Below are 16,536 nucleotides of genomic sequence, written 5' to 3'. Positions count from 1 at the left end.
CATAGAAATATGAGAAACCACAGATCAGCCATTTAAACCAAGTAGCAGATTGCGTGGGTGCAAGTTGTAAGTATTTAACAACTTACATAAAGATACAAAATTCAAGTTGTAAGTATTTAACAACTCAAACAAAGACACAAAATTCGTGGCCATCTCTATACAAGTTAAGAACAATAAGCTCCAAATATTAATGACTATAAGTACAAAACAAATTTCCAAGAAAAATATTGCTACAAATGCTGTTTTTTTTTTTTGGCAAGCTACGACAACTGTATGTGATCTTTGCATGCATCATGCTTTCTCCATTTGCTACCACGTGTTATGCACAGGATTAGAAGAATGGAATGTTGCTCTCCCATCTAATTTAATATTTTTACAATCATTATATAGTTTGATAAATATGCTCTTATATTAAGTATTGAATATATTAATTTCTTTTTTAAAAGTAGTTTATTTATCAAACCCGAGAGCACATATAAGAGGCTTTTGGTATAGGGTGATCATTCCAAAATCCAAGGTGATATGGGTGGAGATGATGAGATCGCCGCATTTGGTTATATTAGAGTAATCTTAATTCACTTCTATCTCTCAAATCATCGCCTAACCTAGTGATGGGATGTCCATCTCTCAGGTCGAAAATTCAAAATCACCCCAAGACAGCGATTTTGGGCTGAAAGCTAAGGACAAAAATATCTCTCAGTCCAACCAAAAAATTGGTATACCAATATACTATTAATATATATATTAATATTATATATGATATTATATTATATTGATATTATATATGTTATATTTATATATATTATATTATAATATATTATTAGTCATATTATTATTCAATGATAATTTTAAATTATAGTAGAAAGATATTATCGTATTTTATATTTATATAATGAAAATATATAATATATTACTTCTATTTATCTTATTTTCGTAATCAAATAATCATTAGGATTAAAACATAATATATTATAAGTGCCAATAAAAGTATTAATTCTATAATAATAATTAATATATTTTATATGATTAATAATTTATAGGATTAATAAATATATTTTATGAAATATATTAGGAGTAATTTCAGTACTATATGATGAATGATGTTAGATTTTTATGGAATACTAAATAAGTTACTTATGGATATATAGAAATTTTTAATTAATACAACATACTATGATAAACTTAAATCATTAGGAATAGATTATTTCGAGATAAAGATGAATGACCGGTAATTAAAATTACCTTGGTGATTCCGTTTAGATGACCACACGCACAATAAATCATGAAGTACTGGGTAATATAAAATGCACACGTGTGGAGTCGGTCTTCCTACCGATGGGCTCGCGTTATTATAGTGCGGAGAAGCGGTACATCTGCACGTCAAAGGAGCGGAGAGAGGGAGAGATGGGAAAGAAGGCCATGGCTCCGGCGGCGGTGGCGGCGCTGCTGCTGTGTTTCGGGATCGCCGGAGTCGTATCGGACGCCTCCGACCACCGCTACAAGCCTGACGATCCGGTCCCTCTCTACGCCAACAAGGTTGGCCCCTTCCACAACCCTAGGTGAGCCGCTGGTCTCTTTTCTTCAGTCATCTTCGGCCATCAAGGCCTCAGATCTATTCCTTTTTCCTTCCGATTTGAGCGATTTCGAGGGTTTAGATGCCGCCGTTCTCCAAGATTTGGTGCTGTTTTGGATTCTATGGAGTAGAGAGAGTGGTATTTCTTGAAATCTTTTTCGTTTTTAAGTCGAAGTGTTCTTTTTCTTTATTGGAGATCAGAGATCTAGAAATGCTTGTGAAGTTTGCGGTGTAGTGATTATATTATTTCAAATCAAGCGTTCTTTGTACCAGATCTGCGAAAAAAATGTGAAGCTTTTGGGGGTTTCATTTTTGATTTCTTGGTGCTGTGGTCATGACCGGGCTTTAAGTGGATGTCTTGGGCCCTAATTGTAGGTTTATATTCTTCTTGGCCTGATCTGATGTCTTGGATGGTTTTGATAAAACTAATTTCGTCGCTACTACATTGCTGTATTTCATTTTTTCTTGTTTCCATTTTAATTTGAAGTGAGAAATTTGATGAAGGAACGCTAATTGTGATACTATGTTATCAAATCGAATTCCATAATTGATAGAAATGGAGAAGACCAGAATCTTGCAAGAATTAAACAAACTAACAAACTACTCAAAATTTTAATAGATTTAAAAATGATGGAATGGTCTTTTGTCATAAATTGAAGATTTTATTTTTTTGAGCTGATTCAGGATTTAAAAGTTCTGGAAATTTGCGTTTCTTTTATTAATAAAGCTCAATCGTTGGATCATATGTTGTTCATTTTTCAGTATTTTTGCTTACAATGCCCTGATAACATTTGTTTATGTTTTCCAGCGAGACCTATCGGTACTTTGATCTCCCCTTCTGCACCCCAGGTTAGTTTCTGGTTCAAGGTCTCCGACACCTTTTCGATCATGTTCTTTTATGTATATATCTTTCTCTTGATTCGTACATAAACATTGAGAACAGAGCATCTAACTGAGAAAAAAGAAGACCTTGGTGAAGTTTTGAATGGGGACCGCCTTGTTGTTGCCCCATACAAACTTGATTTTCGTGTGGATCAAGATTCCCAAGTGGTCTGCAAGAAACATCTCACAAAGGAAGATGCAGCCAAGTTCAGGAATGCAGTCATGAAGGATTACTATTTTCAGATGTATTATGATGACCTCCCTATTTGGGGATTCATTGGGAAGGTTGACAAGGAAGGAAAGGACCCAAGTGAGTACAAGTACTTCCTTTACAAGCATATCCACTTTGACATTCTCTACAACAATGACCGTGTGATCGAGATTAATGTCCATACGGATCCCAATGCACTGGTGGATGTTACGGAGGACAGGGACATTGATGTAGAGTTTCTATATTCTGTGAAGTGGAAAAGAGACAACCACACCCTTTAGCAAGAGAATGGATAAGTACTCGCAGTCCTCTTCGCAGCCACACCACTTGGAGATACATTGGTTCTCAATAATAAATTCATGCGTCACAGTTCTTCTCTTGACCGGCTTTCTTGCCACAATTCTCATGCGAGTTTTGAAGAATGATTTCGTCAAGTAAGAAGTCTTTTAAATCCTTGCTCATTCGGTTGCATTTTTATCTGCCTTTGCAGAGGGGGTTAATGCAGTGAATTTGGTCAAAAACATGTTTCATAATTTTTACTGATGATTAAGTCTCATATTGCTGGGAAGGACACCAATTTTGCTTGATAAATATGGTCATGAAGTGATATGTAAACATCTAAGTCAAAAGAGAAAATAGGATATGCTAAACTATATTTTATTATGCACCAGATTTAATTGCCTATAGGAAAATTGTAGCAATCACGTGTTAAGGTTATTGAATAAAATGTGTATAGACAATTGGCAAGTCCAAATCATATTTTACAATGTAAAGTGTGTAACTATGTATAGTAAATTGCTATTTTTCCAATTAATTAGTGGCAGACTTACCACTGCATATACTACTCTTTAGAGTGCAATAACTGCTACCTTTTCAAGCCTCACTATTAGGATAGTGTGCAATGGAAATAGTAAATTATTAAATGTATGTTCGAGCTTGAATGTATGGGCATGTTCGATTAATAGACACCGAGTAGCAGATGATGAGGATCATGAACCTTCTGGTTCATCAAATTCCCAAGATAAAACAACTTTTTAAGCATGGTGTCGGCGTGACATTCATAAAGCTATAAATTTCAACCCTCCGATGTTTTATGGACAGTCAAATATTCTTTCTATGCCGATCGTCTAATTCTGATATTTCCCACATATCTCTATTATTGATCATTATGATCATTATGGAGTGAAACAACTTGTGTCAGCTTCATTCTCATCTACTTGAATTTTTTTTTGAAACTAGAAGTGTGACCCATAATTTGCCTACAAATCGCACCCAAAACTTCCGCAGCCGCTTTTGTCAGCTGTGTAGTTCAACTACTATAGATACAGAGATTTAGATATGCCGATTTCTATTTGCATGTACTAATTCATGGATTTATCTGGATCTGGTGGTCTGTATATTGTAATATCCTGGATTAGATATGGCACATGTGAATATGGGTGGTGAGGGATTGGCAGGAACGTAGGCCAGTGACCTTATTTTAAGCAGTGGATAGGGCAGATACTTGCATACGTCAGCAGACAAATTGGTATACTGAAACTCTCATATTTCTCATTCTTGACTTTGAGATACAGATTTTCAGTTGATTTGTCAAAGCAGAGAACAATATTTGAACAATTTTATTCTGACACTTACGGCATGCTGCTAACGGAATTTACCTGGTCTGTTCCATGACACTTAAATATGGGTATGGGTAAGGCACTTGGGTTTGGATTCTCAAGAGCTACTTCTAAGTTAGTATGTTAGAACACTTGAGCATGCAGGAAATGGTACAGCACGTGGTATAACATTTAGTATAGGGGCTTTTCTGTATTGGTAGATTGACTTTGCTCTGTTATTATGTTTGATGTACACAAAGACTATGTTTACACTTCCTGGACTGACAAGTTATGCTTTCTTTGTATTCTGTTTTGAAGGTATGCTCATGACGAGGAGTCAGCTGATGACCAAGAAGAGACTGGGTGGAAATATATCCATGGGGATGTCTTTAGGTTTCCAAAGAACAATTCACTTTTTGCTGCTTGTCTTGGTGCTGGCACTCAGTTATTTGCTCTGTAAGTTCAAATTTTGATTGCTCGATAAGCATAATTGTGATTATAAACCTTTTGCTTTTTTGGCTTCTATATTTTTGAGTACTAATATTAAGTGTTGTGGGTTAACCAGCATTTTAAGATGTTGAAACCTTACTAAGGTCATAAAATGCGTACTTTTATTCATCTTACACCTACTTTCTTGATCTTCATTGCAGCACGGTTTTTATTTTTATTCTTGCACTGGTTGGGGTATTCTACCCCTACAATCGTGGAGCTCTTTTTACTGCTCTGGTGGTCATCTACGCACTTACTTCAGGCGTTGCTGGTTACACTGCTACCTCTTTCTATTGTCAGCTTGAAGGGACAAACTGGGTGTGCCTATATCTCTTTTTCCCTAATATAAATCTTTTTCTTCATGTACATTTGCAGAATTTCATACATGTGCTTATGTATAAAAATATGACATTGTTACATGCATGCAGATCCATTCACAAACACAAAACCTGTATAAATAGGTGCATTTATGATATTTAAGCTACTCCATGTTTTTTAAATTTTTTTTATTTTTCGTTTGGCAGGTGAGGAATTTGCTTTTGACAGGATGCCTGTTCTGTGGGCCTCTCTTCCTGATGTTTTGCTTCCTGAATACTGTTGCCATTGTTTATAGTGCTACTGCAGCATTACCATTCGGCACTATTGTTGTTATTGCTCTCATATGGACACTGGTAACTGCTCCTTTGCTTGTTTTGGGTGGAATTGCTGGTAAAAACAGCAGGACAGAGTTCCAAGCTCCTTGTCGTACCACCAAGTATCCTAGAGAGATTCCACCCTTGCCATGGTATCGAGGAACTATCCCACAGATGGCAATGGCTGGGTTTCTGCCTTTCAGTGCCATCTACATCGAACTTTACTACATATTTGCCAGTGTGTGGGGCCACAGGATTTACACCATATATAGCATTCTCTTTATAGTTTTCCTCATTCTCCTCATTGTCACTGCTTTCATTACCATAGCATTGACCTACTTTCAGTTGGCTGCTGAAGATCATGAATGGTGGTGGAGGTAAGCCTAATGTTTCATCCCTGCTTTATTAACAAAATCACCTATAACCTGCCTCTTTGCTTTCCCCCGGGCTTTTTTCTCTGTGAGTTTTGGAGGGGATTAGCAAGGGTTTTGCAATTGAGGATCCTCTGATGCCTGCTGCAGATGATGTGTTTTTTTATTTCTGCTGATCTTCCTTGCATTCTAATTAGTTATGTAAAACTGCAGTTATGTTTATTTTTTACACAGTCAAAAATTAATTTGGAACTTGACTTTGTTTTTAATTCTAATATATTTTAGCTGCCTTTTGGAAAGTTTTGTGGTATATGTAATTTACTGTAGGCTAGTGTATGATTTCTATCCCTCAGTTTGCTGTTGAATGCATATCCACAACTGCTATGCTACCTTTATGCTACTTTTCTGACGACATTTAGTATACTAATTTGTCTTAATAGAAATCCTCATTTACTACTTGTTTGATAGTGCAGTGATTGTTAAAGCATATAACCATAACCATAATCATTGAGCTTTTGGTGCCAGCTTTATGGATCCCATATGCTGCTGGTTCCTGTCAAATTTCTCAATTATTTCTGCCTCTTCTTTACGAGTTTCACAAGTAGGGTCCTCAGTAGTAAACAATTTCTGAAAATAACATTTACACCTTTCTTTATTTTTACCCATCTTTCACAAAAATCTATTTTCTTCACTCTAACCCATGTAAGTTGGTCAATATCTCAAGATTTCCTCTCCCTTATTTTGGCTAATTTATAGATTTTATTCTCATCCTTATGTCTAACTTTCACTCTTATTCTTTCTTTTTCATGAATGTAAGCATCACACTCGTGTATGTTTTGCTCTATGATGCTTTCATGGTGTTTTAAATTCTCTTTCGTTTTCATTCTTTTTTGAGGAATAAAAGCTCAACATTTACAGCATTATTTAGTCTATTATGAATTTGTTATTCTGCTTCATCCTATATTCAAACAGTAAGGTGCAATATTAGTGTTCATTTGGGCTCATCAGGTTATGGAACCACCACCCAAGAAAGTGTTCAAACCATATGCAGGCTTTACATTCTTGTTTGTTGCACATAGTTTTCACTGCTGGCCATGGAACATTGAAATTTTATTTCATGCACAGCAATAGATGTAAGTTCCGACTTCTGAGGATGGTATGTCGTACCTGCCTGAACTGGCCGGTACGGAGCATACTGTACCGTACCATCTCGGTACCGGTATCTGGTATGGGTGGTGTATCTATACTCGCCAAAAAAATTCCGTACCGTATCGACACTTTGTCAGCGTGACGCCGGTACGGGGTCCGGTATCGAGACGGTGAACGTTGCTTCTGAGTGCTAACTTAAGATAGGGTATTAGAATTGGTATCGCCAGTTTAACTATTGTTTGTCATATCAGTTGGAATATGCAAATTCAAATGCCCCAAACTATAACTCATGGGCTGTATGCCTATGCATGTGTATTGTACTGCCCAACTTTTAAAAGGGTTTACTTTCTCTGTTAAGTTTAGAAATGCCACCACTTGGTCTTACTTTTGTTCATATATAACCCTAAAAAAAAAGATTTATTTACTTCTATAGATAATTCAATATTGACTTGCTGGAGATAAATGTGGAATTGTGGATACTCATGTTGAAAGCAAGGCAAGAAACGAGGCATTCATGTATTCCAATGGCTTCAGATGCTTGGCTTCATGTCAGTTATTCCTCTCATTCTGTTGTTAATGGAACAGTTTGATATTAGCAACGGGTCCTAATTGTCGGCTTTTATCCTTTATCACTCTTATCCTATATCTTCGTTATTGCAGGCATACAGCATTTATTGACTTGTCTATTTGATGTCATATCATTTATGGTTGTAATTCCTTCAATTTTTTTTTATTGGGTTGCATCTGACTATATACAATTAGACCTTTCTCATTTATTTTGTTTTGCCTGCTAAAACTTCGTACACAAAAGGGCGTACATTTCTTACTAAAAATATGTAAATTATATTGATATTTTGCTTGCTTAACCCATTATTGGACTTCCTAAGCTTTACAGACATTAGATTTTTCACTCTGAAAATTTTGTTGTTGCTTGATGATATTCATTAGCTTTGCCAGTTTATGCTTAGTACCCAGTTCAGTTCTTAATGTTGCATCTGAAGTGATTGTAATTCTTTTTGCTTCAGCCATCTGAAGTGATTGTAATTCTTAATTAGTAAAGTTCTATTTGATATGGGTTTTTGCGTTAGCATGCTATATTTTTTCATTTTAATTTTGGTGTTTCATATGCATATAATACATTTTTATGATTAATATTTGAATCATAACATCTCTGCAAACATCTGCAAGTGGTCTTTCACCAGAAGCATTTGATTGCATTTCTTAAGATGCAGCCCACAGACAGTTGTCTGGGTTAGCAACTGGTCTTTTATATCAGTGTCCTCTTTTGTCAAGACGTATAACTTGAGGCTCATGTTTTTTAAGTGCTTGCTTGTTTGTCCAAAGAAAGCACGTAACCTAGTGATTAGACCAACAGTTACATCCTGGCAGAAAAAGTCTTAAATACTTTGCTAATTTCATTGTTTTTAATTTTATCCATTTGTCCCCCTCATGTATGTGTGAACATAGGATTTTAGATTCAGTGCTGCATGTTATTTACAGATGGACTGAGCTTGTTCCATATCCACGATCTACTTTATATCATAAAATTTTGGTCAAAAACATGATTCAGAAGGGTGTCAAGCTAAAGCAGGTGGCACTAAGTAGACACTAATAATTTATTTTGGAATTAAATACCGGCTTTTACCATAGGGCTGTTCTTTTTCTGAATGACTTATCCTAAAACACCTTTTTTTTGTTTGTTTTGGGGTACAAAAACATCTCTTTTTAAATATGAAGAAATATACCTGCTATACTTACTTTTGTACATGATGCTCCGTCGATAATGATGATGTGTTTCTGCATGTTCTGATGCAGGTCATTCCTTTGTGGAGGATCAACTGGGTTATTTATTTACGGATACTGCTTGTACTACTACCATGCTCGCTCAGATATGTCAGGTTTCCTGCAAACTTCTTTCTTCTTTGGGTATATGGCGTGCATCTGCTATGGTTTCTTCTTAATGCTTGGGATGGTGGGCTTCCGTGCTGCCTTGCTGTTTGTCCGTCACATATACCGGTCCATCAAGTGCGAGTAGCCAATTCCAGATTGAGATCAGATACATATGCCTCTTTTTGGTCGTGTAAGCTTTGCTTATGGAGAAAGAAAGGCATATTTGATGTGTGAAAGGCTGAATTTACATGCAGATTGGAAGCAGCAGCAGCAGCAACAGTTTAAGTAGGATCATTATTTCTAGGGATAGGTACTTGAGGCTATGAATCATTTTTTTTTGGTGGGATAGCCCTTTGGTCAGTTCTTTGTCCTGCTTCCTTATCTCTCTAGTATCTTGCTAGAAAGTTTGTATCCATACAAGTACCTGCACATTTCCCCATAGAAGTCGTGGTTTTCTATACATAGTGATGAACTTATATTTGCATGGTTTGTTCTGTTTGATATACTAGCTACTAGTTACATTTCAAAGCTATTCGATGAGAATCTTATAGATGGGTCTGTCAATTTAGACACCAGTCTGAGTTAAATAAGGATATATTTTTTTCTGCTTTAAGTAAAAACAGGATTGCCAAAATGATGAAAATGAGATCAAATGGAATTGAATACTCTCTGATCTCCGAAGGATGCATTATGCCAGTAAAAGTTTGTTTCTCACTGCTCTAAGATCTGATTGACATCTGTGGTAAGTTTGAAGAATTTCGTGGGTCTTAAAGATGAAGTGTTGACTCCAGGGCGGGGAAATCCGCATTTGTTTGTGCCTAGAGGTTGTTTTTCACTGTTTATGCCCTCTAAATTGAAGTATTTCATTCATGAACATAAAATGCTAAATCTATCCTTTCCCCCATTAAAAAAAAACAGTCTGTCTGGTAATTTGATATTTTTCGCTTTCATTTTATATATAAACGTAGAGATCCATAGGATTAACAAATTAGCAGGTTTCATCATCTCCTTGGTCTTCAACAAGGGATTCCAATTCTAGAGCCCGTATATAGGGTAATGGCATATTTCTTTTATAATGCTAATATTGACTAAGTATCCACCTTAGAATATTGTGGCGGCGGATCTTGCGGCAGTGGTGGACTTTAGTGGTCTACTGTCTTCCATTGTATTTGGAATTTGATTTATAATGCGAGCACGTGAATCCCTTAAAACAGCCATTCCTTTATTCTTAAAAAATCCCAGTGCACCTTTGATCGCCCAACTAATACTTTTCTTAATTGCACATAATTAAGATGGGAACACCTAAATACCAAGCAGCATGATGGTAAGTTGGTAACCCTGGTCCGATGATGGAAGTTTGTGTACTAGTCAAGCTATAGATTAGCAGTTAAGTCTTTACCAAATGATTTACAGTTTCAAAAAATATACTAACAGATTTCGATATTATTAAAAATGTGGTATAAGTTGATGAAAATATTTAATAACTGCAATGTCTCTATGATGAAAGAAAAATTACGAAACATTGCAGTGCTTTTCATTAATCAGATGTAATTGTTGTTCAGTACATTTTTAAAAGTCACTCAGGATACATCTAAAATTATTTTTAACCTACCATGTCATGACATAATTAAGTTTTCTTGACTCAATGTATAATATTTAGTTATGATCTAACATCAAATTTGATACTCAAATCCTCGAATTGGAATTATAAAGGTCTAATACAATCATAAATTAATAAGTAGGTATGGCCATTAGTATTTTGACCTATGTGTCTATCACGTCTCAGATCCGGAGCATGATATGGCTGTGCTACGAAGGGTACAACTCACAATAACACGAAGTCAACATTACATTTACCTTTCAAATCCATCACAAACAAAATGTAAGAATTAAAGTCTTAATTTCAATATCCAGTAAATAAAACTAATATTGGTTAAGAGCATCTAAATCCAAACATAAATAATAAACTTATAATCCTTATTATTCAGAAAATCACTAACTACAAATTCATAATCAATTGAAGGAATAAAGTTCTACTTTGCTATATAGATCGTGAAGCATGCTGCACGAACTCCAAGCATGAACCATTCTTTATTTCTATCGATCCTATTCGTCTCTAGAGAGAAAAAAATAGAGGTATATGAGCGACACAACTCAATAAGTAAAGCTTTCACTATTTTATCGAATCAAGCGTAATTTTTTTCATGTCAATGCATCATTTAAAGAAAATAACAGATATTTAAAATAAGCATTTCATAATACGTTATAATAAAATCAGTCATCATGCATGCATAAATCATTCATTATTCATAAACATAGCTCCAAGTTTATTTTGCTAATAAATACATAAATCATTCTTCTGCTATTTAGCCATTTCGTAGTTCAAACATTGCTCACAGATATTCATACTATAGTCACTTTATACCCGTGATAGAGCCCTTATTCGTAATCGACATAGATTCATGTTTCATATATTAACTTTATATCCATTGGCGGGCTAGTGTTTGTATGGATGCTAGCTCCGAGTGTCGATTTTTTTCAATTCTAGGGATCATACATACCTATCTAGAGCCATTGGAAAGTTTATATCTTTTTCGTAAAATGTACATATAAAAAGATGAAAAATACTAAATAACATGATCAGATTTATATTTTATAACAAAGCTATTTTTATTAAAACTTTTATAAAACTATTTTTCATAATAGAGCATGATTTTCATAACATATATGTTGATCTATAATTCTAAGAAAAATATGATATTTTTACAAGCAAATTATAGCACGGAAAACACGATCATTTGAAAAATAATAAGGAGTGCAAGGTCTACTTCTTTTGTCTTAGACAGTCAAACTTCATCGGGCAATTCAACGAACCTTATTAAAAACATTAAAAGCGAAATTAATTTTATTTGATGATTTTAATCGAATAAATAAATAGGGATGATTCGCCGGATGATAGTGTTCGACAATTCCGGGTAGGTCAGGCTTGAACGATTTGATCAATAAATCATATGACATAGACTCAATCTGGACCAAGGTCGTTTAACATAATTTATCATCAGTGGGTTCCATGGACACTTGATAAGATCAGATGATTGGTCTAGTAGGCGACTCGGGCACTAGGGCAGATAGGGCCCTTTACAAAGGGTCAACTCAGGTTCATTTATTAGGTCGACAGGATCTGATTCTAGGTTCCATAGATTATCTAGAGAGAGAAATTAGAGAGAGAAGAGAGGAAATAAGAGAGAGAAAGAGAGATATGGCTCTCTCTCTCCTCCTCTTCTTCTTTTCTTCTTTCTTCTTATTTTCTTCTCTCTTTGTTTTCTTTCTTTTTTCTTTGTAAAATAGAAGAGAGATGGGACAACTGGTGGTTGTGATCATAGTGGTCTAACAAGGTGGCAAGTAGTAGAGGTCAGTCGGCGGCGGCGACCAGTCAGCTGAGTTCGATGGAAGAAGACTGAAATAGAGGTGCCTTGTTTCGAAATGACTTAGGCGATTGTCGACTCAAATCTATGGGATTGAAAGCCCAAAATACAAAGGAAGGAAGAGGAGAAGATGGAGGGCTCGTACCTCAGTCCAACGAGGCTTCCTGGCGACTATTTTCAGTGAAAATCAAAGGAATAAGCTCGGTTAAAGAAAAGCTTGAATCAGAAGATTTCTAGCCTATTCTTCGATGGATCTTAAAGAGAAGGATGAGTGATTTGAAGTAGGCAAGAGTTCCTATTCGATTAGCCTCGAATCGCCAATTTTTCCGGCACGATAGGCATCTGCGATCAGAAGGATTGCATTCGGATGAGGAAGGAGACTCCTAGCCGGAGTTCTCCTCCCCCTTTCCCTCACGTGCAACTCACATGAGAAATCAGCCTGGCTTCTTAGGGCCAGTCCACTGATCCAAATCATGTGTGGGCCAGTCAATGGACCGAGCTCTCACAATGTCAAAATTATTTTCGAACTTAGTGTTCTTTTCTGCTCCTGCTATAATTACGAGGTAATCGCAAAGTAGCATGCAAACTAGGGAGTGAAGTTGAAATTTGAAACTGGATCAATTTTTTAATCTTAACAAGTGACAATTGGTTGGTAAATGTAGAAAGCATTGCTTGGCGTAATGCATGCGATAAGAGTTAAATATATCTCTTAACAATTGTAATTATAATTTCATTTTTCATTTTTTGAGCATACCCAGGTAACCCAGGTTTTGATAACTAAAGAATGACAACATGAGCACTCCTAGGAAAACAAGAAAGGGAAAGAAAATAATGTTCCTTTTCTTTCAAAAGAAGGTATAAGCTTATTTGTTTTTCGTAATAGGAGGTGAGTGCCATCAGAAATATAAATTAATATATTGGCTAATGCTTCATGACTAATATCTAAATATACCACCAAAAATGGCCTCTTGTAGAAAAAAATCAAATGTGGGTATGATTATTTTCTTGTCCTATCTCTTTGTATTAGGTGGAAATGCATCCTCTTTGGCAGCTGAAATTACAAGAATTTTGCTAAGAAAAAGGTATCCACAATTCCACATAAGTGCTTATTCTCCCCTAGGCGGGTTTGGAGTCTTTTGGGGTGCTGAGAAAGTGCTTGAAGCAGAAGAGATTAAAAGAATTGCTCATTCTATGCGAAAAAGCAGAGCTCAGGTAACTACATGTATCCATTCAAAGCTTCGCATTTCTTGTTTGTCTGTCGGGAATTTAGTTGCGTTTGATTATTCACACTTTATATTTTGAAAATTATATACTGTTAACTGTTACGTAGTTCTTCATTTGATTCAAGATTCTACTCCTGATTTGTTAATTCTACAATAGGTGGTAACAATGGATCAGTGCTTTCTTCTCAAAAACCATAGGATTAGTGCTTTAAGGATGTTTCAGTTCTTTGTAACACATCATTAAACAGTACTCGGGATACATTTCTTGCATGGACAGGTCTGTTTAAGGTGGGCTTTCGAGCAAGGGGTTAGCATTTTGCCGAAGAATTTAACAAAGGAAGGTTGAAAGAAAACATGGAAATCTTTGATTGGTGTTGTCTGTAGAGGACAAGGAGAAATTGAGCCTTATGTCACAAGAAAGGCTTATTCTTGTTCATGCATTAGTTGATCAAATGGTTTCTGTAAGTCTCATGCTGATTTCTGGGATGGAGAGGTGGGAAATACTTTGCATCAATGATGGACTGTGACTTCTCTGAGTTGGACCACTGAAAAAAGGACATATTATTATGTTTTGTATAAATTCAGGATTCAAACTGCTCACTTATTTGAGAATCCAAAGGAGATATTTGACTCCATTGATTACTTAATATCGCCTACAAGATTTATTATGGGCCTTAAGAAAAATATGTTATATTGCTCAAAATGAAAAAGGAAGGAAGGAAGAAAGAAAGAAAGAATGAATGAAGAAAAACTTATTCCTCGTAACAACTTAGGACCTCACTCAAAATGGCTAGCCGGAAGCCGGAAGGTATTATTTGGGTTCCTTGATTCTATATAAATATCCAAGATTTACTGAATAACCGATGTGGGACTAAACACTCGCCCGCACGGGTCCTTAAGCCTCGACGTCCTCATTAAGCTAAAAGGTTCAAATCCATTCAAATCTAATTACAAGCACCACGATCAGTCCTTTGTCAGCCCTAATAGATCAATGCTGCAGTGTCCTATAGTTTTACATAAGTTATGAGCCGGCGGTCCCACTCTGATACAATTGTAACAATCCAGGACCTCACCCAAAATGGCTAGCCGGAAGGTATTATTTGGGTTCTTTGATCATATATAAGTACCCAAGATCTACCTAGCGAATAACTAATGTAGGACTAAACACACGCCCGCACGGCCCTCACATTCCTATGTGACAGAAAAGTTACCATAAGGATAATGACTGAAAGAAAAATAAGTAGATCAAACAATGGTGGTGAGAGGACAAAGCATTGCCTATGTGTGGATAACATTTTTGACCTTGTGGAAAACCTATCTGCAATTAATGAGATAGAATCTTGTTCACATATTTGAGAACTTCTATTGTTTAATAATTTATAAATGAGAAATTTGTGGGGAATGGGCCATTTTATATGGACTGGATCCTTGATACATAAATTTAGCTATCAACTAAGATATACTTTGAAATCCTTTTCACAATAGATCTAAAGAAGATAACAAAAGAAGTAACTGACTCAAATACAACATCAGAAAGAAATGGGCAAAATTCATCACTCTTGAAGCTTCTTATCGAGTTGGGGTGCAGAGCAATAGATAAGCAAAGGAAAAATGATTTATTGATGAGAGGTTTAGATGTGTTACATGTATCCCTTGTGAAACATAACACAAGAATTCCTGTAAGTTTCTTAATAACATGGAAGAATTACCAAATGCATTAGGTGTATGGCAACAAATTCTCTACAACTTAAGTGTAGGAATTTTGCGTCTAGAAAAGGTTGTAAAAAAATTTCCACAACTGGGACGTGCTAGACATGAAACAGACTTCATTAGCAAATTTGGAAGAATGATATATCAATATTATTACAGCCGTCGACCACCCAAGTTGTACGAAATTCTAAAGATTGGTTATAAAACACTCGGCATCTGTAAGTCAGATGAAATTATCTTCTCATGTAAAATCACCCTTGCCATGTGAATTGAGCGAAAAACCTATTGTAGAAAAATGGAGATTTATTACCTGAAATTTTACAGAAATTGTCTCAAAATAATTTTACCTAAAAAAGGTAGTAGACTTGAGACACGAAAAAATAGATAAGCAAAAGATAAATGATTTATTGATGAGAGGTTTAGATGTGTTACATGTATTTTTTGTGAAACATAACACAAGAATATCCTGTAAGTTTCTTAATAACACGGAAGAATACCCAAATGCCCTAGATGTATGGCAACAAATTCTCTACAACTCAAGTTGTAGGAATTTTGCGTCTAGAAAAGGTTGTAGAAAACACAACTTGGGCACGTGCTAGACATCAACAGACTTTCATAAGCAATTTGGAAGAATGATATCAACATCATTACAGTCGTCGACACCCAAGTTATACGAAATTTCTAAAGATTGGTTATAAGACTACTCGCCATTTGTAAGTCAGATGAAATTATCTTCTCATGTAAAATCACCCTTGCCATGTGAATTGAACCAAAAACCTATTGGAAAAAATGGAGATTTATTATCTGAAATTTTACAGAAATTGTCTCAAAATAATTTTACCTAAAAATGTAGTAGACTTGAGACATGGATCAGGTTGCTCTCTTAAGATAATACGTATATATACGAAATTGTCTGGCGCTAGCCAATGAGAGCATCTCAATTGAACAACTTTTATTATGTAAATGTCTTCTTTTAATTTTCAAATTTGCAACTGGCCTAGGATTTTAAAATATAAAGCCAAAAGCATTCTAGTTTAATGATCGAATTTTAAAATTAAATTTGTAACCGTCCGTTTGATGAGATATATAAAATTGAAATATTTTCTACTTTAATGGTTGAATTTTTTAAATTCATTTTTAAACTAAAATCAGCCAACTTCAATGTTAATATTGATACTAAACGACTTCCAAAAAACTCATTTATTTTTTTTTATTTTTATAAAATATATCAACAATCCCCTATTTGTTTTTAAAACATGCAGATAATATATTATTATATATATTATATATATATATATATTATATATATATTTTTTTTTTTTTTTCTTTTCTTCTGAGTAAGAATAGAATATCATGCATTAATGAGAGTGCCAATGGCTTGAA

General features: G+C 35.2%; 1 pseudogene across 1 annotated transcript; it reads left to right on the top strand.

Annotated features, from left to right (window-relative positions):
* The first annotated feature begins 1,325 nt into the window (after positions 1–1,325).
* Positions 1,326–9,365, top strand: LOC103713108 (annotated as a pseudogene). The gene is made up of 7 exons (XR_005512107.1): positions 1,326–1,559; positions 2,382–2,422; positions 2,517–3,100; positions 4,583–4,720; positions 4,915–5,071; positions 5,278–5,762; positions 8,721–9,365. The product of XR_005512107.1 is annotated as a transmembrane 9 superfamily member 3-like (transcript).
* Positions 9,366–16,536: the final 7,171 nt, after the last annotated feature.

The sequence above is a fragment of the Phoenix dactylifera genome, chromosome 6 (genome assembly GCF_009389715.1).
Source record: "Phoenix dactylifera cultivar Barhee BC4 chromosome 6, palm_55x_up_171113_PBpolish2nd_filt_p, whole genome shotgun sequence".
Lineage (NCBI taxonomy): Eukaryota > Viridiplantae > Streptophyta > Magnoliopsida > Arecales > Arecaceae > Phoenix > Phoenix dactylifera.
Note: the sequence above shows the minus strand (reverse complement) of the source record. Positions and strands in the feature narration are given on the sequence as shown.